The following is a 20,455-nucleotide window of genomic DNA, read 5'->3' as shown; positions in this document are numbered from 1 at the left end:
TCAATAAAGAAAGTTTGCTGGAATAGTTTCTCGGTGCCCTTCTCTTTGACCGGAGCCCTATCAAAGGAAACTGTCAGACCAGTATTATCCCTTCAGAGTATCGTCTATGTATCGATATACTCTATCACACCATTAGTTTATAAACTGTAGGCTACTCACGAATTCTTAAACTGTTTAACAAATCGTGCACACGGATTAATAAACCGTACCCACAAGTTCCTAATCGGCACTCTCAGATTTTGCAATCTGTACCCACCGTGCCCATGCTTTCGCAATCCTTTCCCACGGGTTTGTAAACTGTACTCACGGATTTGTGGCCTCTCCTGTGTCTGTGCCGGATGATTTTACCAGGCCTCCTGTTTAGGGATGCATTTCATTATTATTAAAGGGATAGTTCACCCAAACATGTATTTACTCACCCTCATGTTGTTCCAACCCCGTAAGACCTTCGTTCATCTTCGGAACACGAATTATGATATTTTTGATTAAATCTGAGAGCTGGATCACTCCTCCATAGGCTTCTAAGGGTTTGAAACTTGCCAGCCCAGAAAAGTTATTAAAGACATCGTTAAAATAGTCCAAGTGATTACAGTGGCTCAATCTTAAGTTTATCAAGCGACGAGAATACTTTTTGTGCGCAAAAACGAACAAAAATAACGACTTTATTTCAACTATTTATTCCCTTCTCTGTGGGCCTCTAATCAGTTCACTAGTGTAATGGCGTAGAGCTACGTCACACGTAGGCTCACTATTGGCCGACGCTGGTCATGTGCGTGATGCGTGTGACGTACAACAACAGAAGCGTACGCTATTACACTAGTGAACTGACTCGAGGCCCAAAGAGAAGGAAATGAATAGTTGAAATAAAGTTGTTATTTTTGTTTGTTTTTGCGCACAAAAAGTATTCTCGTCGTTTGATAAATTTAGTATTGAGCCACTGTAGTCACTTGGACTATTTTAACGATGTCTTTAATTCGTGTTCCGAAGATGAACAAAAGACTTACAAGGTTGGAACAACATGAGGGTGAGTAAATACTGACAGAATTTTTATTTTTGGGTGAACTATCCCTTTAAATTTTTTTTTTTTTAAATGGATAATTTCTTGAATTTTCTAAAAAATGACATTTAAGCTACTTGTATCTTTAAAGTCCATTTTTTGGCAGAAAAAACTCAGTATAATAGAATAAGTAAAAAAAAAAAGACTTCAAATATAAAAAAGAAATATACCACAAGGTTAGGTTATATAAAAATAAAACATTCATAAATAAGTTTATTATTAACATATTACTGTCTTCAGTGAACTCATTTATAGTTATAAACGCAAATGATAATAATAATTATCATTATTATTATTACATTTAGGCTACATATTTAAAAGGCGCTTTTATCCAAAAAAGGAACAAAGCAATTCGTCAAATGTCAGTCATAATACAGGTTCAACAATTATAATACAGGGTTATCAAGATTATCAAGAATATCACAAATAAACAAGATTTTGATGCATATCCAAGTGTTTGTGCGGAGAGAGCTTGCTGCATGGCACAGAGGTGCCGGGGCGAACACTTGCATTTTCCTATCAACAGTGGAAACAGCTTAAAAAACTATCATTTCTGGTCATACAGAAAAGAATAATACCTCATTCGCAACTACTTTTATTTGTCCAAACTCACAATAACAAGAAAACGCTGTTTTTTTGAAAAATAAAACAATCAGGAGTGCTTTCATGATCTCTGTGAACTGGAGCGTCTCATAAATGAACTGAAACAAAATATAGCCTGCTTATATAAAGCTTGAAATGTCCACTTTTAAACGAACTATTAAAATGCCTCGTTATTTTTTCAGACACATTATCATTAGCCTATAAAGCTCTCTGTATGGTTCCAGAGACATGGCTCTTCTCATTCAGCAATGGGGGGGAAATATCATTTCCAGGTTCTGATTTGGCCTTAGAAAACCAGTAAAATCAATTTTTTTTTCCATATTAATTTGTTAATATTTTAAATGTTTAATAAAGGGGCAAAAAGTCAAAAATCTGAAAATATGTAAAAAAAATATGCGTTTTAAAAAACAACAACCGTTCATTTTTCGCTTTTCAATTACGGCGTAAAAAAAGAAAAACGAATGGACGCAAAAGTACATTTACATTACATTTACATTTACATTTAGTCATTTAGCAGACGCTTTTATCCAAAGCGACTTACATTTGAGGATTAAACCAAGCGAGTCATCGTGGAGAGGCAAAAACAACGCAAGAAGTGCTCAGAATACAAAGTTCAAACATTGCTCATAGTAGCATAAACCAGACAAGCGAAGATTTCAAGAAAAAGTTTTTTTTTTTTTTTTTTTATGTTAAGTGCTCACGGAAGAGATGAGTTTTCAGTTGTCTTTTGAATGCGGTCAGGGATTCTGCATTACGGACGAGGGTGGGTAGGTCGTTCCACCAGCATGGAACCGTGAATGAGAATGTTCTGGACAGTGATTTTGTGCCTCGCTGTGAAGGCACCACGAGCCGTCGCTCCTTGGCCGATCGTAGGCTTCTGGTAGGGATGTAGACCCGTAGGAGCGAGTGAAAGTAGGAGGGAGCTGAGCCGGTGGACAATCTGTAAGCAAGTGTCAGCGCCTTGAACTTGATTCGAGCAGCGAGTGGTAGCCAATGCAGGGAGATGAACAGCGGAGTGACGTGGGCCCTTTTGGGCTCGTTGAAGACAATACGAGCAGCAGTATTCTGGATCAATTGTAAGGGTTTAGTTGCTAATGATGGAAGACCAGCTAGAAGAGCATTGCAGTAATCAAGCCTAGAAATAACCAGGGCCTGGACAAGAAGTTGTGTTGCATGCTCAGTTAGGAAAGGCCTGATCTTCCTGATGTTGTGCATTGCAAACCTGCATGATCGAGCTGTCTTTGAAATGTGGTCTGTGAAGGTTAGCTGGTCATCAAAGATTACTCCAAGATTTCTGACTGACCTTGATGGGGTGATTGAGGATGAGTCCAACTGGATAGTGAAGTCGTGCTGTAGAGACGGATTGGCAGGGAGAACGAGAAGCTCAGTCTTTGCCAGATTGAGCTGCAGGTGATGTTCCTTCATCCATGCCGAGATGTCCGCCAGACAGCTAGAGATACGTGCAGCTACTGTGTGATCGTCTGGTTGAAATGAGAGGTAGAGCTGGGTGTCATCAGCATAGCAATGGTAAGAGAAACCATGTGCCTGTATGATGGGTCCCAGTGATGTGGTGTAAATGGAGAAGAGGAGGGGTCCAAGGACTGACCCCTGGGGAACCCCTGTGGTCAGTCGATGTGCTTTGGATACCTCGCCTCTCCATGCAACCCTGAATGACCTACCTGTGAGATAGGACTCAAACCAGTGGAGGGAAGATCCAGTGATGCCCAGTGATGAGAGGGTGGACAGAAGGATCTGATGATTCACAGTGTCGAAGGCAGCAGACAGGTCTAGGAGAATGAGAACTGATGATTTGGAAGCAGCTTTGGCGATCCGCAGGGCTTCTGTGACTGAAAGTAATGCGGTCTCGGTCGAATGCCCTTTCTTGAAGCCAGATTGGTTAACATCCAGCTGGTTATTCAGAGACAGGAAAGATGATACTTGGTTGAAAGCAACTCGTTCAAGTGTTTTTGCAATGAAAGGTAGGAGGGAGACAGGTCTGTAATTCTCTAGAAGTAATGTGTTTAAAGTTGTTTTTTTAAGCAGTGGGGTTACCCGAGCCTGCTTAAATGCTGTAGGAAAAATGCCAGTATGGAGGGATGAGTTGATGATGTGTGTGAGTGATGGTAGAAGTGTGGGAGAGATGGCTTGAAGAAGGTGTGAGGGGATGGGGTCTAGAGGGCAGGTGGTAGGATGACTGGAGAGGAGAAGTTTAGATACTTCTTCCTCGGTTAGAGGAGAGAAGGAGGAGAGAAGGTTATTGGCTGTGGGAGAGGTTGGCCTAGGTTCCTGTGTGTGTGGAGGAGAGAACTGACTGCTAATGGTTGTTGTTTTGTTAGTGAAGAAGTTAGCAAAATCATCAGCAGTTAGCGAGGAGGTGGGTCTTACATTTACATTTATTCATTTAGCTGACGCTTTTATCCAAAGCGACTTACAATTGCTATATTTCAGAGGTCGCAAGCCTCTGGAGCAACTAGAGGTTAAGTGTCTTGCTCAGGGACACATTGGTGTCTCACAGTGGATTCGAACCCGGGTCTCTCACACCAAAGACATGTGTCTTATCCACTGCACCATCACCACCCCCAAATCATACTTATCTGACCGTTATCAGTTTGTAGCAGTAAATAAAGACATGTACATTTATTCATTTAGCTGACGCTTTTTATCCAAAGCGACTTACAATTGCTATATTTCAGAGGTCGGACGCCTCTGGAGCAACTAGGGGTTAAGTGTCTTGCTCAGGGACACATTGGTGTCTCACAGTGGATTCGAACCCGGGTCTCTCACACCAGAGGCATGTGTCTTATCCACTGCGCCATCACCACCCTAAAAGTCTTGAAAAGTGTTCGTGTGTTAGAGGCGGAGTTGATCTTGTTGTGGAAATATGAAGATTTTGCGGCATGAACATCAGCAGAAAAGGAAGAGAGCAGAGATTGGTACATACTCAGGTCAGATGTATCTTTTGATTTGCGCCATTTCCTCTCCATTGCCCTGAGTTTAGTCCGGTGTTCCCGAAGAACCTCAGATAACCAGGGGTTAGAGGGGGTAGCGCGTGCTGGCCGGGAGGAGAGAGGGCAGATAGTGTCTAAAGAAGAAGTTAATGTGGAGCATAACGTATCCGTTGCCGTATTCACATCTAGAGATGAGAATTGTGAGGGTGAGGGAAGAGAAGATGACACAGCAGAGGAAAGACGGGAGGGAGAAAGTGAGCGCAGGTTTCGTCTGAGGTAACTGGTAGGGGAGTTGGTGGAGTGTGGATAGTGAGTTGTAGATTGAAAGTAATGAGGAAATGATCTGAAACATGGAGAGGTTTCACCAAAATGTTGTCTGTGATGCAGTTGCGTGTGTAGACCAGGTCCAGTTGGTTGCCTGACTTGTGAGTACCAGTGGTGATGAGCCGATTGAGATCGAATGAGGCTAGGAGAGAGATGAAATCTGTAGCATACGGCTTCTCTAGGTGAATGTTGAAATCGCCAAAGACTACAAGTGGAGTGCCGTCCTCAGGGAAAGAGGACAGCAGCACATCCAGCTCCTCAACAAAGCTTCCCAGTTGACCTGGGGGGCGATAAATGACTACAATCTCGATCTTAAAGGGAGTTGTAAGTGTAATAGCGTGATATTCAAATGAGTTGTTATTGCATAGAGAGGAGGGAGTTGAGTATTTCCAATTGTTAGAAATGAGAATACCAGTCCCCCCACCCCTACCAGACTGGCGAGGGCTGTGAGAGAAAGAGAAGTTGTTAGAGAGAGCAGCAGGGGTTGCTGAGTCTTCTGGACTGATCCAGGTCTCAGTCAAGCCCAAGATATTAAGAGTTGAAAGAGATGCAAAGGCAGGAATGAAGTCAGCTTTATTGACTGCTGACTGACAATTTCATAGACCCATAGAAAGAGAGAGATGTGTGTGTGTGGATGAGAGAACGGGACGCAGATTAGCAGTATTGCGCTGCCTTCTGTGCGTGATGAGAGTGCGTTGTCGAGAGACAACAGGAATGTATTGAAAGCACATGTTGATTAAGGGAAATAGAGTACAAGTAGGAAAGGAAAGGGAGAAGAAGATACTTAAGTGCGTAGCTGGTGTCGTTGCTCGGTGGAGTTGCACAGGTAGAGTCGATGGTCTTTACCCGAGTCGGTCTTCACACGAGAAGGCTGAACGCTTCCGCTGGCGCTTCCGCGACAGCGCGCGCACTACATAGATATAATGCGTACTAACGCCTGAGTGAGGACAGCTGTTTCTGCCCAGCAATTAACACAGCAAACGCAAATCACCCGAATAATGGGAGGAATCGAAACTAGCTGTTGGACAGCGCTCACTTAAGTGCTATACAATTTAAACTGCAATACTATTCAGAGCGGCTGTTATATAAAGTGGGAACGCGTCTAATTAAAATACAAATTTGTGAGAAGGCAAAACAAGAAAATAACCAGAGAATCGAAAACAACCCTACCTTCTGGCAGATACTACACTGAAACAACAGGAGAACTGGATATTCAGAAAAACGACTCGCGCGCTCTTGTCTTGTTCACGGACTGACCGCTTGTCCTGGCCTTGTTCTGGATCTCTTCGACTTTATATCTGTTTTACAGTTGCTGTTTCTGCCCAGCAATTAACACAGCAAACGCAAATCACCCGAATAAGGCGAGGAATCGAAACTAGCTGTTGGACAGCGCTCACTTAAGTGCTATACAATTTAAACTGCAATACTATTCAGAGCGGCTGTTATATAAAGTGGGAACGCGTCTAATTAAAATACAAATTTGTGAGAAGGCAAAACAAGAAAATAACCAGAGAATCGAAAACAACCCTACCTTCTGGTAGATACTACACTGAAACAACAGGAGAACTGGATATTCAGAAAAACGACTCGCGCGCTCTTGTCTTGTTCACGGACTGACCGCTTGTCCTGGTACACCTGGTACACTTGTCCTGGTACACCTGGTACAAAAGTACACCGACCTTGTATTATTAAATATTTCAAATAATGTATTTGTAGAAAAAGTCTGATAGTCTTGGGTCCCTGTAAATTTACGTGTGAGTACAGTTTATAAATTGAGGGGACGAATTGCAAAACCGTCGCTACGGATTTTTATTTATTTTTTCCCCACAGGTGACTTCCCGGCTCCGTATAAAACCCAGTTGAATATAAAATAGTGCAATTCAAATGTTACTCCTGCTCGTCATCGGTAGCGGTCACAGTTGCTAGGCGACAAGAACAATCGTCCGTCGTTTTTTTAAAATAAAAATCCTGTCGTCACCGTCGCGCAATTACTTATGGGGTAGGATAGGCCACCAAGGATCCATTTATGTAGCCTTCCTTTCACGGGGAAACGAAGAGAGCATTTGACGTCGCTTTTGAATCAGGGGTAGCCTTTGTCGCGCCGCGATGACGCAAATGGCCTTCGAATACGGCCTTCAAAGGGTGGAGAATTGAATTGGGACAGCCTTCATCAGGCCGCCGTGACGCAATCGGCCTTCAAATATGGCCTTCGGTGGATGCAGCCTTCACATTGGGACACAGCTATTGATGGTGTAGACTGAGTCCATCAACACCCCAAAGCATCACAGTCCTATAGCTCGTTTCTTTGGGCAATTTTGATTTATATACCGTTTAATGTTGATGACTGTGTTATTTTACATATGCATATGATATGATAATCGCATGTTTCTGCATCTTCCTCGAATGTGTTTTGATCAGGAGATTCTCTACTCTTTCGTAATAGCGCCCTCTACCGTATAACAGTGAAAACATGGAAAGATGGAAAATTCCCTCAATGGCGTGGAAAGAGTTAAGATCAGATTGCACTTACCTGCTAAAACTGTCAATTACATTTTATTTTCTTACAGGTTATATTAAAAAGCTTTTTCTTCATTTACAGAATTTTAAAAACATCAAAGGATAATTCAAAATGTTATTGCCAAGGGATCTGTCAATTGCATTGCACTGCTTTAAAACATTCTCACAGTAAAGTGTGCTAATAGGGATTACAAGTGAAGAAAAATGAGAAACAAAGTTTCTAAGAAATTAAAACTTCACTTGAGTGAGCATTTGTGGCAAACAATAGATTTCAAGTGGAATACTGTCATTCATGGGATATTTGTGTGTATTAAATCATTCACACCTGATTTTTAATTAAGTGCTTAAACTTAAACCACACAAGCGGAGAATAAAATCTTGAAAGAAACATCCTCAGCATCCTCATACAGAACATAGTTGCAATTGCAATTATTACAAACCAGACCGAGCATTAAGTACAGCGGTACAATCTTCAAATATTCCTACAAAACTCCTGGAGGAGTAGAAACAGATGGATGCCATCAGATGATTGTATATATATAGCTTCATCTCTCTTTTTAACCAAAACATGCATACAACCTTTAAAGGTGACCTATAATTCAAAATTGAATTTACCTTGGTATAGTCAAATAACAAGAGTTCAGTGCATGGACATGACATAGAGTGAATCTCAAACTGGACTGTTTTCGCGTTCTCATTTAATTCACGTTTATGAAAAACACCCCTGAAAAACGGTCGGTTCTCCACACAATGCCGACTGTGACGCAATAGTCGGGATCATTAATATGTACGCCTCCAAATATTTGCATAATGCCAGCCCTCAATGCCAGGCGGAACTGCGCAGCCGAAGCATGGCAGTTGCTCAGTGTGGATGTACACATGAACACAAAAGTATTTTTTAGTTCCTTCATCTGAGCCTCTGAAGAAACAATGGGTTAATTTTATTTTCTCTGGAAATTTCCAAACATTTCACCGACTGTTTCCTCAACTTGGGCCAATACAGAGCTGGCCTCGGATCGAGCTACCAAGCAACACTTTCTGATGTGTAATTGTTCAAGTTCAGACAGGTAATCTTTCTCTCAAAATCGTTCAATACTGTTTATGCATCAGTAAGTCAAGCCAGTAACTAAAATATCAGCTTCACATCGTTTCTTTTAGTAGGATGAAATTAATCATATTTAAATTGTGAACAAATTATATACAGAAAGCGATCAAAGAACAATCTTTCCACACAGCGCGAGTTTATCTGGACACTTGCCAAACTCGTTATGAAATCAATGGCGCACGTTACTGCACAACGAAGCTCTTACTGTATTTACATCATCGTGTTTGCATTGGTGAAAGCATTAGAGAGAGTGCAGAAACTGCTTTGCAATGATAAGATCTTCATTCTCGCGATCAACACACTGTCATCTGCTCAATGCTCATCACGGCAACATTTTATGTGATGGGAATAGATCTAAATACTTTAAAAACATCTCACGATTCGTTAATCTCGATAGCTGTTATAGTAAAAACATATAATAGCAGTAGTAAAAGTATTCGGGAGAGAGTTTCACATGTAATGCGTAGCTATTTCATATGCAAGCATGTCAGCCAATCACAGCAGTGGCCGCGGTTACACTGAATCCCACAGCAGACACGCCCCTTCAAACAGAGTGTTCAAATCAGAGGCTAAAAGCAGGCTAGGAAAAATGCCATTTATTTCTAAATTATGATTATTTTTTATCTAAAAAACATACTAACATTATAAGGGTAACCCAGGAAACATTATAAAATAATAAAAAAAAACATTCTAGGGCACCTTTAAGAAATAATCATTACACATTCATGAAAACATATTTTTCCTTACCAGCAATTGAGATGTAGGTGTTAGCAGGAGTGTCTGGAACCCGATCAGCTGGTATTTCAGCTCTAATAACTATAGGTTTCTCCCCTGTTTCATTTGGGATGAGAAACATAGAGGAAGAGGAATATGGAGAAAGAGTAATGAGTTGGTAAAAATGTGTACGCTTTTGGTGTAAGAGTAGCTACAAAAGTGTAGGAGTTCATTCTGATCCCTTGATTAACTCGAAATATAATGATATTCAGAAAAGTTTTTTTCTCATAATTGTCTGAAAGTACAATGTGTGTTATGTCGTATAATGGAAGTATAACACAGCAGTGTTCATTTGTGGTCACAGTAAATCTCACCATTCTTAACAGGATTGAGCTCCACGTTTGGTCTGTGTAAGGGAATCAGCACACCATCAGACTGAAAGAGAGAGTTTATCTATTCAAATATGACAAACATTTATTGATTATTATATTAATGAATGACCAAATCAAATTGACAGAAATGCCATCAGACGTACCACCACCTTCAGTGTCTTTCTTACTCCATCAGTGTGGACAGAATCATATGCTGCAGCTTTCACCTCAATATCATGATGTCCCAGCGTCATGGGAATAATCACATATGAAACCGCTATGCTGGAGTCTTTGTCAATGTTTACTGTTGTTCTGTATTTTCCTTTCTTACTGGCAGAGCTGCAAACATTTTCTGTTTCCATAAACTCCACACGCACCTGTGAAAACAGGAGAGAGACAAATCTCTTCCATATCTAGAGGAAACTTCCTCCAAAGTAAATGCATCTCAACTGAATATGAAATGTGTGATGACAGAAGATATTTCTGATATGTCTATGATTTAACTCCAGCAGTTATTATGATGAACATGATTTCAGTGTATAACATAAATTAAAATGTATTTTTTAATATCAAATCATATCTACCTTCTGCTTCTTTGGTGTATAGTTGTGAATAATGGCCTTGATTTCCAGTTGTTCTCCGCGCACAGCTGAATAAGGGATCTTGAGGTCAATGAAAAAGCTCTTAAAAACAATAATCTCCTCAGGTTCTGCCACACAGAGGCCTTTGAGGAGGAACACAGAAACACAGAAGAGTTTAAAGCAGCAGGTCCTGTATAATGATGATGTTTTTAGATCATGTATTCTACAACCCAATTTCCAGAAAAGTTGGGACATTTTGTAAAATGCAAAAAAATCAAGAATCTGTGATTTGTTTATTCTATTTAACCTTTTTTCAAATGACAAAAGTACAAAGAAAAGTTTTGCAATGTTTTCACTGACCAACATAATTGTATTTTGTAAATATGAACAAATTTTGATTTTGATGGCTGAGCAAACACGTTGGGACAGAGACATGTTTACCACTGTGTCACATCACCTTTCCTTTTAATTACACTTTTTAACCATTTGGGAGTTGAGGATACTAATTGTTGGAGTTTTGCTAGTGGAATATTTGCCCAATCTTGTCTGATACAAGACAGCCGCTCAACAGTCTGTGATCATCGTCAGGGCCGCCCGAGGCATAAGCGAACTAAGCAGCTGCTTGGGGCCCAATCGAGTTTAAATTTTTTTTTTTTTTTTAGATGACTTAAACAAGTGACATAAATGAATGAATGAATATGAATGAATGAATGAATAATTCAAAAAAAATCTGATTTCATGATCAATATACCTGCCAACAAATGCTGCTGTGTCTGCCAGCGTTCAAGTCATGCGCATAATCTAGACACCTCGCGAGTACAGAGACAATTCGTGCGCAACTGCCCATAGTCATGGTATCGGTTTAAGTTGGAGAAAATAGCCGCAGGGGAACTTAACCGTCTAGGTGTAAGGGTAGCAGTTTGAATAAATAATAAACATAGCAGTTTGAACTCTTCTCCAGTTTATTATACCACACATCAGATGACTAACTCCAAAAACCCGCGACACTCCAGTATCAAGTGCGCACGAGCCATTCCTATCTACGGAAATCCCCGAGGGGAAAAATAGATTGCATACACACATACAACGAGCGCCAGTATTCATCATTACCGCCGGTATTATAGTAACAGACTTTGTTGGATTCTGTCAAATACAATCCAACAAAGTCTGTTACAATAATAATAATAAAAAAGATTTTGAGGACAGTTACACTGTATTGAGACAGTTAAGAAATAATAATATTTTTACAGTTTTCAACAATAATTGTCATTGTTGAACCCTTGCTCTTATTATGTTTCTGATTTCTCAGTTTTGTCATTATTTTAGCAAATAATTTATTTTATATGTTTTGAGACAGTTTGTTTTAAGAAGTTTCAAAGAGTTAGTAAAAGAGTAAAGTAAAAGTTAAAACTTTTTTATTTAAGTAGGCATCTATTTTTTAGTATTTATTTTGTATTAATACATAACCTCACTGTATGCATTTGTAATGTATCATTATTGCGTGACATTTGTGTCAATAATCGTCAAGCACAGGTGACTCCGCGTAGTGGGAGGGGGCCCCCAAATCAAATTCTGCTTAAGGCCCCCAAAAGGCTCGGACCGGCTCTGGTCATCGTTGCCTGATTCTCCTTTTCATGATGGGTCATACATTTTCCATAAGAGACATATCTGGACTGCAGTAAACAGGCAGGCACATCCCTTCTATGGTGCAGAGTGTCTAGAAACCACTCAGTTTTAGCATGTGCAGAATGAGGCCTGGCATGGTCTTGCTTCCCAGGAAAGATGTCATCTTGATGGCAGTTTATGTCTCTGTACAATCCAAATATATGCCTCCATGTCAATGGTGCCTTCACAATAATGCAAGTTACCCATACCGTTTGCAATGATGCACCTCAATACCAGCACAGATGTTTGCTTTTGCACCTGTCGCTGGTGAAAGTCTGGTTGGTCCCTTTTGTCTTTGGGACTGAGAACTCGATGTCCATTTTTTTGTTTTCAAAAACAAGCTGAAACATGGACTCATCTGACCACAGCACACAATATTGTGACAATATTATTGTGACAAATCTTGTGACAATATTATGTATGAAAGATGATGAAAGACATACATTCTTTGCAATCTTGCATTGAGAAATGTGATTTTTTAATTGTTTTACAATTGTCTCATGATTTTTGGCACAAAGTGATGAGCCATGACCGGACCCATCTTTACTTAAAAAGACTGAGAAGCACTTTTATACCCAAACACGATACCTTCAACTATTACCAATTCACCTGCTCATTGTGGACTGTTTCAAAAGAGTTGGATAATCTAATTTGGATAATCTTTTCACTTTTATTTTATCTCTGTCCCAACTTTTTTGGGGTGTGTTGCAGCCATCAAAATCAACATTTGTTCATATTTACAAAATACAATTACCGTATTTTCCAGACTATAAGTCGCACTTTTTTTCATACCTTGGCTGGTCCTGCGACTTATAGTCAGGTGCGACTTATATATCAAAATTACCAAGATTTACTCGTCACAGGATCGCTGACGGCCCCAGATTATTATTTGCGAGTTTTTGATGTATTTGTGGTATGACGTGAATGCATCATTTGCCGAAATTGGGGGTGGCATTACCGTCTACAGCCACGAGAGAGCGCTCTATGCGCTCTAGACTACAGCTAGTTTTACCGCTGAAAAAATTAACTGAAACAACTGATATTAACTGAAATATTAGACTGAACATTCAACAAAATTCAAACAAAATGCCCCCAAAAAGAAAATCATATTCTGCAGATTACAAACTGCAGGTAATAAAATATGCAGCCGAAAACGGTAATCGAGCAGCAGAAAGAAAGTTTGGAGTGAATGAGAAACTTGTGAGGGACTGGCGAAAAGCAGAGGTTACTCTAACTGAAATGAAGAAAACAAAGAAAGCTAATCGCGGGCTGAAAGCAAGATGGCCAGAGCTGGAGGAACGAGTCCACAGATGGGTGCTTGAACAACGCGCTGCCGGGAGAGGCTTGTCAACGGTGCAGTTGCGTCTCCACGCCCTGGTAGTTGCTAAGGAGATGAATATAAGTGACTTTGCAGGCGGACCTTCTTGGTGTTACCGCTTCATGCAACGCAACCGCCTCTCTATCAGAGCACGGACAACGTTGTGTCAGAAACTGCCAGCAGACTTCCAAGCTAAGATCGACAGTTTCCGTGAGTTTGTTGAAAAGCAGGTAATTGTCAAAGATGGCTGCCGAGTAGTGCGCGAGTGCTGCGAGCTCTAGTCTGCTGGCTCAACTATTTTGGGTGTTAAGATTTATACTTTCTACTTTCACCTATATTGCCAAGTATCTGGTGTCATCTGCCAATGATTTATATGTGGTGAATCAAGAAAGAAACACTATAACAGCCTCTAGCTTCAAATCTACGAACTTTGTGATTCCACTCTCCTTATTTGCGAGTGGAAACGCTGCTGGCTTCACAATGGGTGAACCAATGGGTGAACCTATTACTCTCCAAATGATTTTTGATATGATGCAGCAAATGAAGCTCGACATGATCTCACATATTGACTCTAAAATAGACTCACTTCAACCCAGTCTGGAGAAAATAGATGACTCACTTCATATGCTTGGAGATCAGGTCAACGAGATTCAGCTGAGAGTTAGCGCAAACGAAGATAACATAGCTGAACTGGTCAAACGTGTAAAGGTCCTCGAAAAGGAAAACTTCGATCTTAAAGTATGGACGGAAAACGCCGAGAACCGAAGCAGACGCTCTAATTTACGCTTCATCGGCATACCTGAGAAGGCGGAGGCTAAAGATATCCTCGGCTTCATGAGTCATCTGATTCCTCAGCTCCTAGGTGAAACAAATTTCTCCGTTCCTCCTATGATTAAGCGCTGTCATCGCATCGGTTTCATGGACAACGTTAAAGCCAAGGGTCCCAGGCCTATCTTGGTAAAGTTTCAGCACTTCCAAGACAAGCTGAAGATATAGAAACTAGCCAGGGACAGGAAGGACCTCCTCTGGTACAAAGCGAGGGCTACGAATCAAGAGGGCTCATCGAAAGAATTTTGAGTTTATATTTACCCGGACTTCTCTGCTGGTGTAGTCCAGAGACGCCGAGAATTTGATACTGTGAAGAAAAAGTTCCGTGATCGGGACATTGAATATGGACTGATTTTTCCCTTTACGCTGAGAGTTACCCATGCTGGTAAGAAGCACTTCTTTCATACTCCTGGTGAAGCTGAGAAATTCCTCGATGTAATTTCCTCCATTAACTCCTCCATTGATTCTGATATGGTAGCTGAGTGATGGATGGTGTTGACCAGTGGTCAGTACCAGCACCAGCTTAATACCCGGTCTGTTGATGAATTTCTTTTTTTTTTTTTTCTTCCCTCTCTCTCTTTTCTTCTCCTTTTGGAATTCTTCGGTCATAAATAGTCGTGAACTTATTTCATCATCGGACTGACATTGAGTTTGTTTTATATGATCATCTGTGTTCCTGATAGAATTACTGTGTTGGCGATTGCTGCTTTACTTCCGCTTTCTTTCTGACAAAATTGTTTTTGTGTGATGATAGTGGCAATTGTTTTATTATTATTTGCCGTATAGCAGAGCACAAGTGTCATAAATGGCCTAATAATATAAGATAGGTTAATCGAAATTATGTAACATGGTATGATAGACGCTTATAAATAATTGGTTTAATATAAATACTGAATTGTCTTCTTTTGGGTTTTTGAAGCTATTAAATTACGAAGCTGTCGAAGCTTACTATTTTCTTACTATCTTATTCTTGCTTGCTTGTCTTTTGATGACTTCATAAAGGCACTTTATTTTACTGTTAGTAGAGTTGGGCTTTCATTTTGATTTCCTCGCATTATGCTGAGCCAGCAGACTGAGCTGCGTACTTTGTTGTTTTTTCCTTTATTACTCTCTATTATTATTTATTTGGAAAGAGCTGTATGTGTTTGCTCCAATGCCGTATGCTCTTTCCTGTCAGGTCTATGTGTGAGTGCGTATGTGTCCGTGTTTGTGTTTGTTGCTCTCCTTCTGCCTCTCTCTCCGTCTATTCTGGCTGCTATACACCACAATCTGCGATGATGCTCTGTGTGCTTTCTTACTGCCTGACTATACACAGACTTATTCAGTTATTTTGGAATAATGAATTGTGCTAAAGGGTTGCAGGTTATTCATTTGAACATTAGGAGCTTGCCATCTAAAATGGATTTACTGAGAGCCTGGCTTACCTATAATAAACCCCATGTAATTACTTTGTCTGAAACTTGTCTAAACAGTAATATTCCTGATGAAGAAATCAAATTTGACAATTATGTTGTATTTAGGAAAGATAGAGGTTCAAGAGGTGGGGGCCTCGTAATATATGTATCCACAAATTTGACTGCAGAACTTGTTTTGCCAAATGAGAATCCCAGACATTTCGAAGGCCTTTTTGTTAAAATCATTTTCCATGAAAATAAACGATTAATCATTGGAAATATTTATAAACCTCCGTCTGCGCCAGCAGAAACCACTGACTGTATTTTGTCTACCATTAATTCTTTAGATGGCAACTGTGAAAAGATTTTATTAGGTGACTTTAACTCTAATTGGCTTGATCGCTCCTCTCAGAAAGATCGTAATCTCTTTAATAGTATAAATCTATCTCAACTCATAAAGGAACCTACTAGAGTCGGTTCCAGTTCCTCATCTTTGCTTGACTGGATCTTAGTCTCCCATCCTGATAGAATTTTACAATCTGGGGTTTTACCTGATTCTTTTAGTGACCATTCTATGGTTTTCTGTATTTGGAAAATTAAAGTGCCTTGTCTTCCTCCTAAATTGATTAAAGTAAGACAATTTAATAAAATTAACCCTGAACTCTTCATACAGGATCTATTAAATATAAACTGGGAGAGATTTAATTTAATTCCAACAGTGGAAGATGCATGGATTTTTTTTTATACCGAGTTTTTCGAGATTATCAATAAGCATGCTCCTTTGATATCAATTAAGGTTAAGGGTCGACATTTACCCTGGATCAAGGGAGATCTCATATATTTATTTAAACAAAGAGACAAGGCCTGGAAAAAATACCGTATTACATTGGACTCTACCGATTGGAATGTATATTAGGAGTTAAGGAATAAATGTAAAACCAACACAAGAAATGCTAAAGCAAACTACTATAAAGACTGCCTATCAACTGATTTTAAGAACCCGAAGAAATTTTGGAAGAGAATTAATGATATAACCAATAAATCCACAAAAAGCTCTACTACGCATATTAGATTAAATAATCAAACCGTGAGTGTACCTTTATTAATTGCAGAGGCATTCAGCCAGCACTTTTCTACAATTGGCAGCTCTCGGTCTGGTTACACTTATGCTGGTCTTGCATCGACTCAGTTTAGGTGTGGCTGCTCCTTTTGTTTCAAAACGATTTTTCCAATTGATGTTCCTGCGGGTTATTGATAGTCTAAGCTCTGGATGCAATGCTGGTCCAGATGGTCTGGAAATTAAGTTCTTTAAACTTGCTTCTCATGTTTTGTCATTTCCACTGGCTGATTTATCTAATTTATCTTTTGCAACTTGTGAAATACCCACAGCATGGAAAAGTGCTAGGATAATTCCTCTTCATAAAGGAGGTGACACATCAGACACTAATAATTATAGACCAATCTCTATTATCAATAGTATAGCAAAAATATTTGAAAAATTAATATTTAATCAATTAACTACATATCTTAATGACCATAATATACTATCTTCATACCAATCAGGTTTTCGACCTAGCCATTCAACCACCACAGCTCTTCTAAAATTTACAAATGATATACTGTCAGCTGCTGACAGCAATATGCGTACGGGTGCTATATTTATTGATCTCTCAAAAGCATTTGATATGGTTGATCATTATCTTCTTTTAGATAAATTGTATGCTATTGGTCTCTCTCTGAATTCTTTATTATTTTTCAATTCATTCCTTCACAATAGAAGTCAATGTGTCGCCTTTCTGGGAAGTCAATCAGATTTTAAGATAAGTGATAAAGGTGTTCCACAAGGATCATCCTTAGGACCTCTTTTGTTCTCAATCTTTATTAATGATCTATCTCAAATCTGTTCTGACTGTCAATTTCATTTATATGCAGATGATACTGTATTATACTTTTTTAGTTCTGATATTTCTCAAATTCAGTACTCTCTCCAATCTGATTTCAATTTGGTTCAAGGATGGCTTTCCTCGAACAAGCTTCTTTTGAATAAGAGAAAATCATATAGCATGTTGTTTTGCACTCGATCTGATCCCTCGATGTTAAGTAACTGGTCGATTAGCTTTTCTGATGGAACAACATTAGAAAAAATTGAAGAACTCAAATATCTAGGCCTCTGGCTTGATTCTCAGCTATCCTTTAAATCTCATATTAATTGGATTACTAAGAAAATATTTGGTTGTCTGAAATCACTTTATCGTTCTGCTGACTGCTTCTCACTAGAAGTACGTAAGAGAATTATAACACAATTAATATTCCCGATACTGGACTATGCTGATGTGGTCTATGGTAACGCCTCTGGAACAAATCTCCGTCCTCTTAATGTTTTATATAATAGTCTTTGTAGATTTGTGCTCAGTTGTCCTTACAGAACCCATCACTGTCTAATGTACGAGTCATTGAACTGGCCTACGCCGAAGACCAGAAGACAACTCCACTGGTTAACACTTATTTTTAAATGTATTCATTTTAATTTCCCGTCATATTTGAAAGACCTTTTAATTCCCTTCAGCTCTCAATACAACTTAAGGCACATGGACCAACTGTTTCTAGTTACACCTAGAATCAGTAAAGAAATTGGTCGTCGTGCATTCAAATTCAAAGCTCCATCTGATTGGAATAACCTTCCTTCCTCACTAAGGTCGATCACTTCTCTTTATATCTTTAAATCATCTTTAATTACTCAATTTCAAACACTTTGCTCGTGTTTCTGAACTGTTTTAGGTCTCATACTACTCACTGTCCAGTGTAATGTATATATGTGTGTATTTGTTTACAAATATGGATTGTATACTTTACTCGTGCATGCAAGCAGATGTATTTCTAAGGGGATGTATAGTATGCTTATGTGTACAAATGTCTATCTCTATTTTTTGTAAAGGGATTTATTTATTTATTTATCTATTATTTTTTTTATATTATTATTATTATTGTTATTATTTTTTATATTCTATATTTTTTATGTATGTATATATATATATATATATATATATATATATATATGTGTGTGTGTGTATATATGTGTATATATATATATATATATATATATATATATATATTTCTTTTTTCTCCTTTTTTTCATACCTTGTCTGTGCATAGTCTGTGCATTATTGGCTGGTGAGGGGGTGGGGGGCTAGTTTCAGGGAGCATTGTTGGAGTGTGTGTGTGTGAGTGTGTGTGTGTGTCTTTGTACTTATGTGTTTGGAATTATCTCTAATATTTACTCTTTATCATCTTGTCTTGTTTGTCATTATTGTAAGGACCCCCTCGAAAATGAGATGGTACATCTCAAGGGGCTATCCTTGAAATAAAGAATAAAGGTAACTGAACACAACGTGTCACCGGATCATATAATCAACATGGACGAGGTCCCCCTCACATTTGACATCCCCATGGGCCGAAGTGTCGCAGAGAAAGGGCAGAAAAGTGTGAATATAGTGACAACTGGTCATGAGAAATCACACTTCACAGTGGTGCTTGCATGTTGTGGAGATGGATCGAAATTACCACCGATGGTCATTTTCAAACGGAAAACCATGCCCAAAGACGAATCTCCCCCCACAGTTGTCGTGGCCGTGAATGAGAAAGGGTGGATGAATCAAGAAATGATGAACATTTGGCTTACAAAGTGCTACAATAAGCATCCTGAAAACACGCAAAGCCCTGCTTGTGATGGACAGTATGCGAGCGCACATAACGCCACAATTCAAAGATAAAATAAAAACTTGCAACTCCATACCTGTCATCATCCCTGGAGGCTTAACCAAAGTACTCCAGCCACTCGACATCTCGGTGAACCGGAGCTTTAAGGCAGTCTTGCGTCGCCTGTGGGAGGAGTGGATGGTGGATGGAGAGCACAGCTTCACGGCAACCGGGAGGATGCGCCATGCAACTTTCCAGCAAGTCCTTGGATGGGTCGACACTGCATGGACTGCAGTGACAACCGAAACCATCCTGTCGGGATTCAGAAAGGCTGGAATAACCGGAACTGATGCCGAGTCTGACGACAGCCCCGCAGAAGAGGAGACGGCGCTTTATCTTCCTCCGGAAATAGCGGAGTTGTTCAGAAGCGACACGGAGGATGAAGAATTCAACGGGTTCAGTGATGTGGAATAAGATCGTGGGAGCTTGGTGAAATTGCTTTACCGATAACTGTTGGACTCGCTGTCTTGTTATGTTATTTTATTTTATTTTATCCTATTCAGCCTCTCAGGTATGTTCTTTATGCTATTGTGTAGCTAACTGTTGATGTGTTACGTTAACAACATACCGGACACATATTCAGCCTGTTGTTCTTTGTGCTATTGTGTGTAGCTGAATAACTTAAATGCCTTCTGTTTTAATGAATTAAAGTCTGTTTAAATAACTTTTTCTTGGTCTTGGATTTTGTTAAATAAATTTCTAAATAAATGCGACTTATAGTCCAGTGCGACTTATATATGTTTTTTTCCTCGTCATGACGCATTTTTGGGCTGATGCGACTTATAGTCCGGAGCGACTTATAGTCCGGAAAATACGGTATGTTGGTCAGTGAAACATTGGAAAACTTTTCTTTGTACTTTTGTCAGTTAAAAAAAGGTTAAATAGATTTAACAAATCACAGATTCTTGATTTTATTGCATTTTACAATTTGCCCCAACTATTCTGGAAATGGGGTTGTACATTTACAGCTTCATCTTACCAAGTGTTGGTGACAGACTGACAGCCAAGATCTGCCAGGTAGTGATAGAGTCTTTCAGGTAGATCAGTTTATCTGTGACTGGTGCTGGACTGGGATATGAGGAAAAGTACAAGAAGACTGTTGAAGTACTCTTCTAATGATTGTTTACCATCAGACTCAGACTCACACACACACGTCACCAAAAGCTCTCGTCGAATGAGATAATGTAAATTACTTGCTACGAGTCACTATGGTGTGAACGAGGCTTAACTCACGTCTTTAATCTAAAAGTCTCCAACTCACCAATTCTCACACA

At 39.5% G+C, this 20,455-nt stretch overlaps 1 pseudogene across 1 annotated transcript in view; it reads right to left on the bottom strand.

Moving 5' to 3' along the window:
* The window catches only part of LOC143710403 (complement C3-like), a 217,752-nt pseudogene that overhangs the window by 39,180 nt on the left and 158,117 nt on the right, over window positions 1-20,455 (bottom strand). The window lies entirely within an intron of this gene.

Source organism: Siphateles boraxobius, unplaced genomic scaffold (assembly GCF_051911475.1).
Source record: "Siphateles boraxobius isolate OS27281-9 unplaced genomic scaffold, OSU_SipBor_1 47, whole genome shotgun sequence".
Classification (NCBI taxonomy): domain Eukaryota; kingdom Metazoa; phylum Chordata; class Actinopteri; order Cypriniformes; family Leuciscidae; genus Siphateles; species Siphateles boraxobius.
Note: the sequence above shows the minus strand (reverse complement) of the source record. Positions and strands in the feature narration are given on the sequence as shown.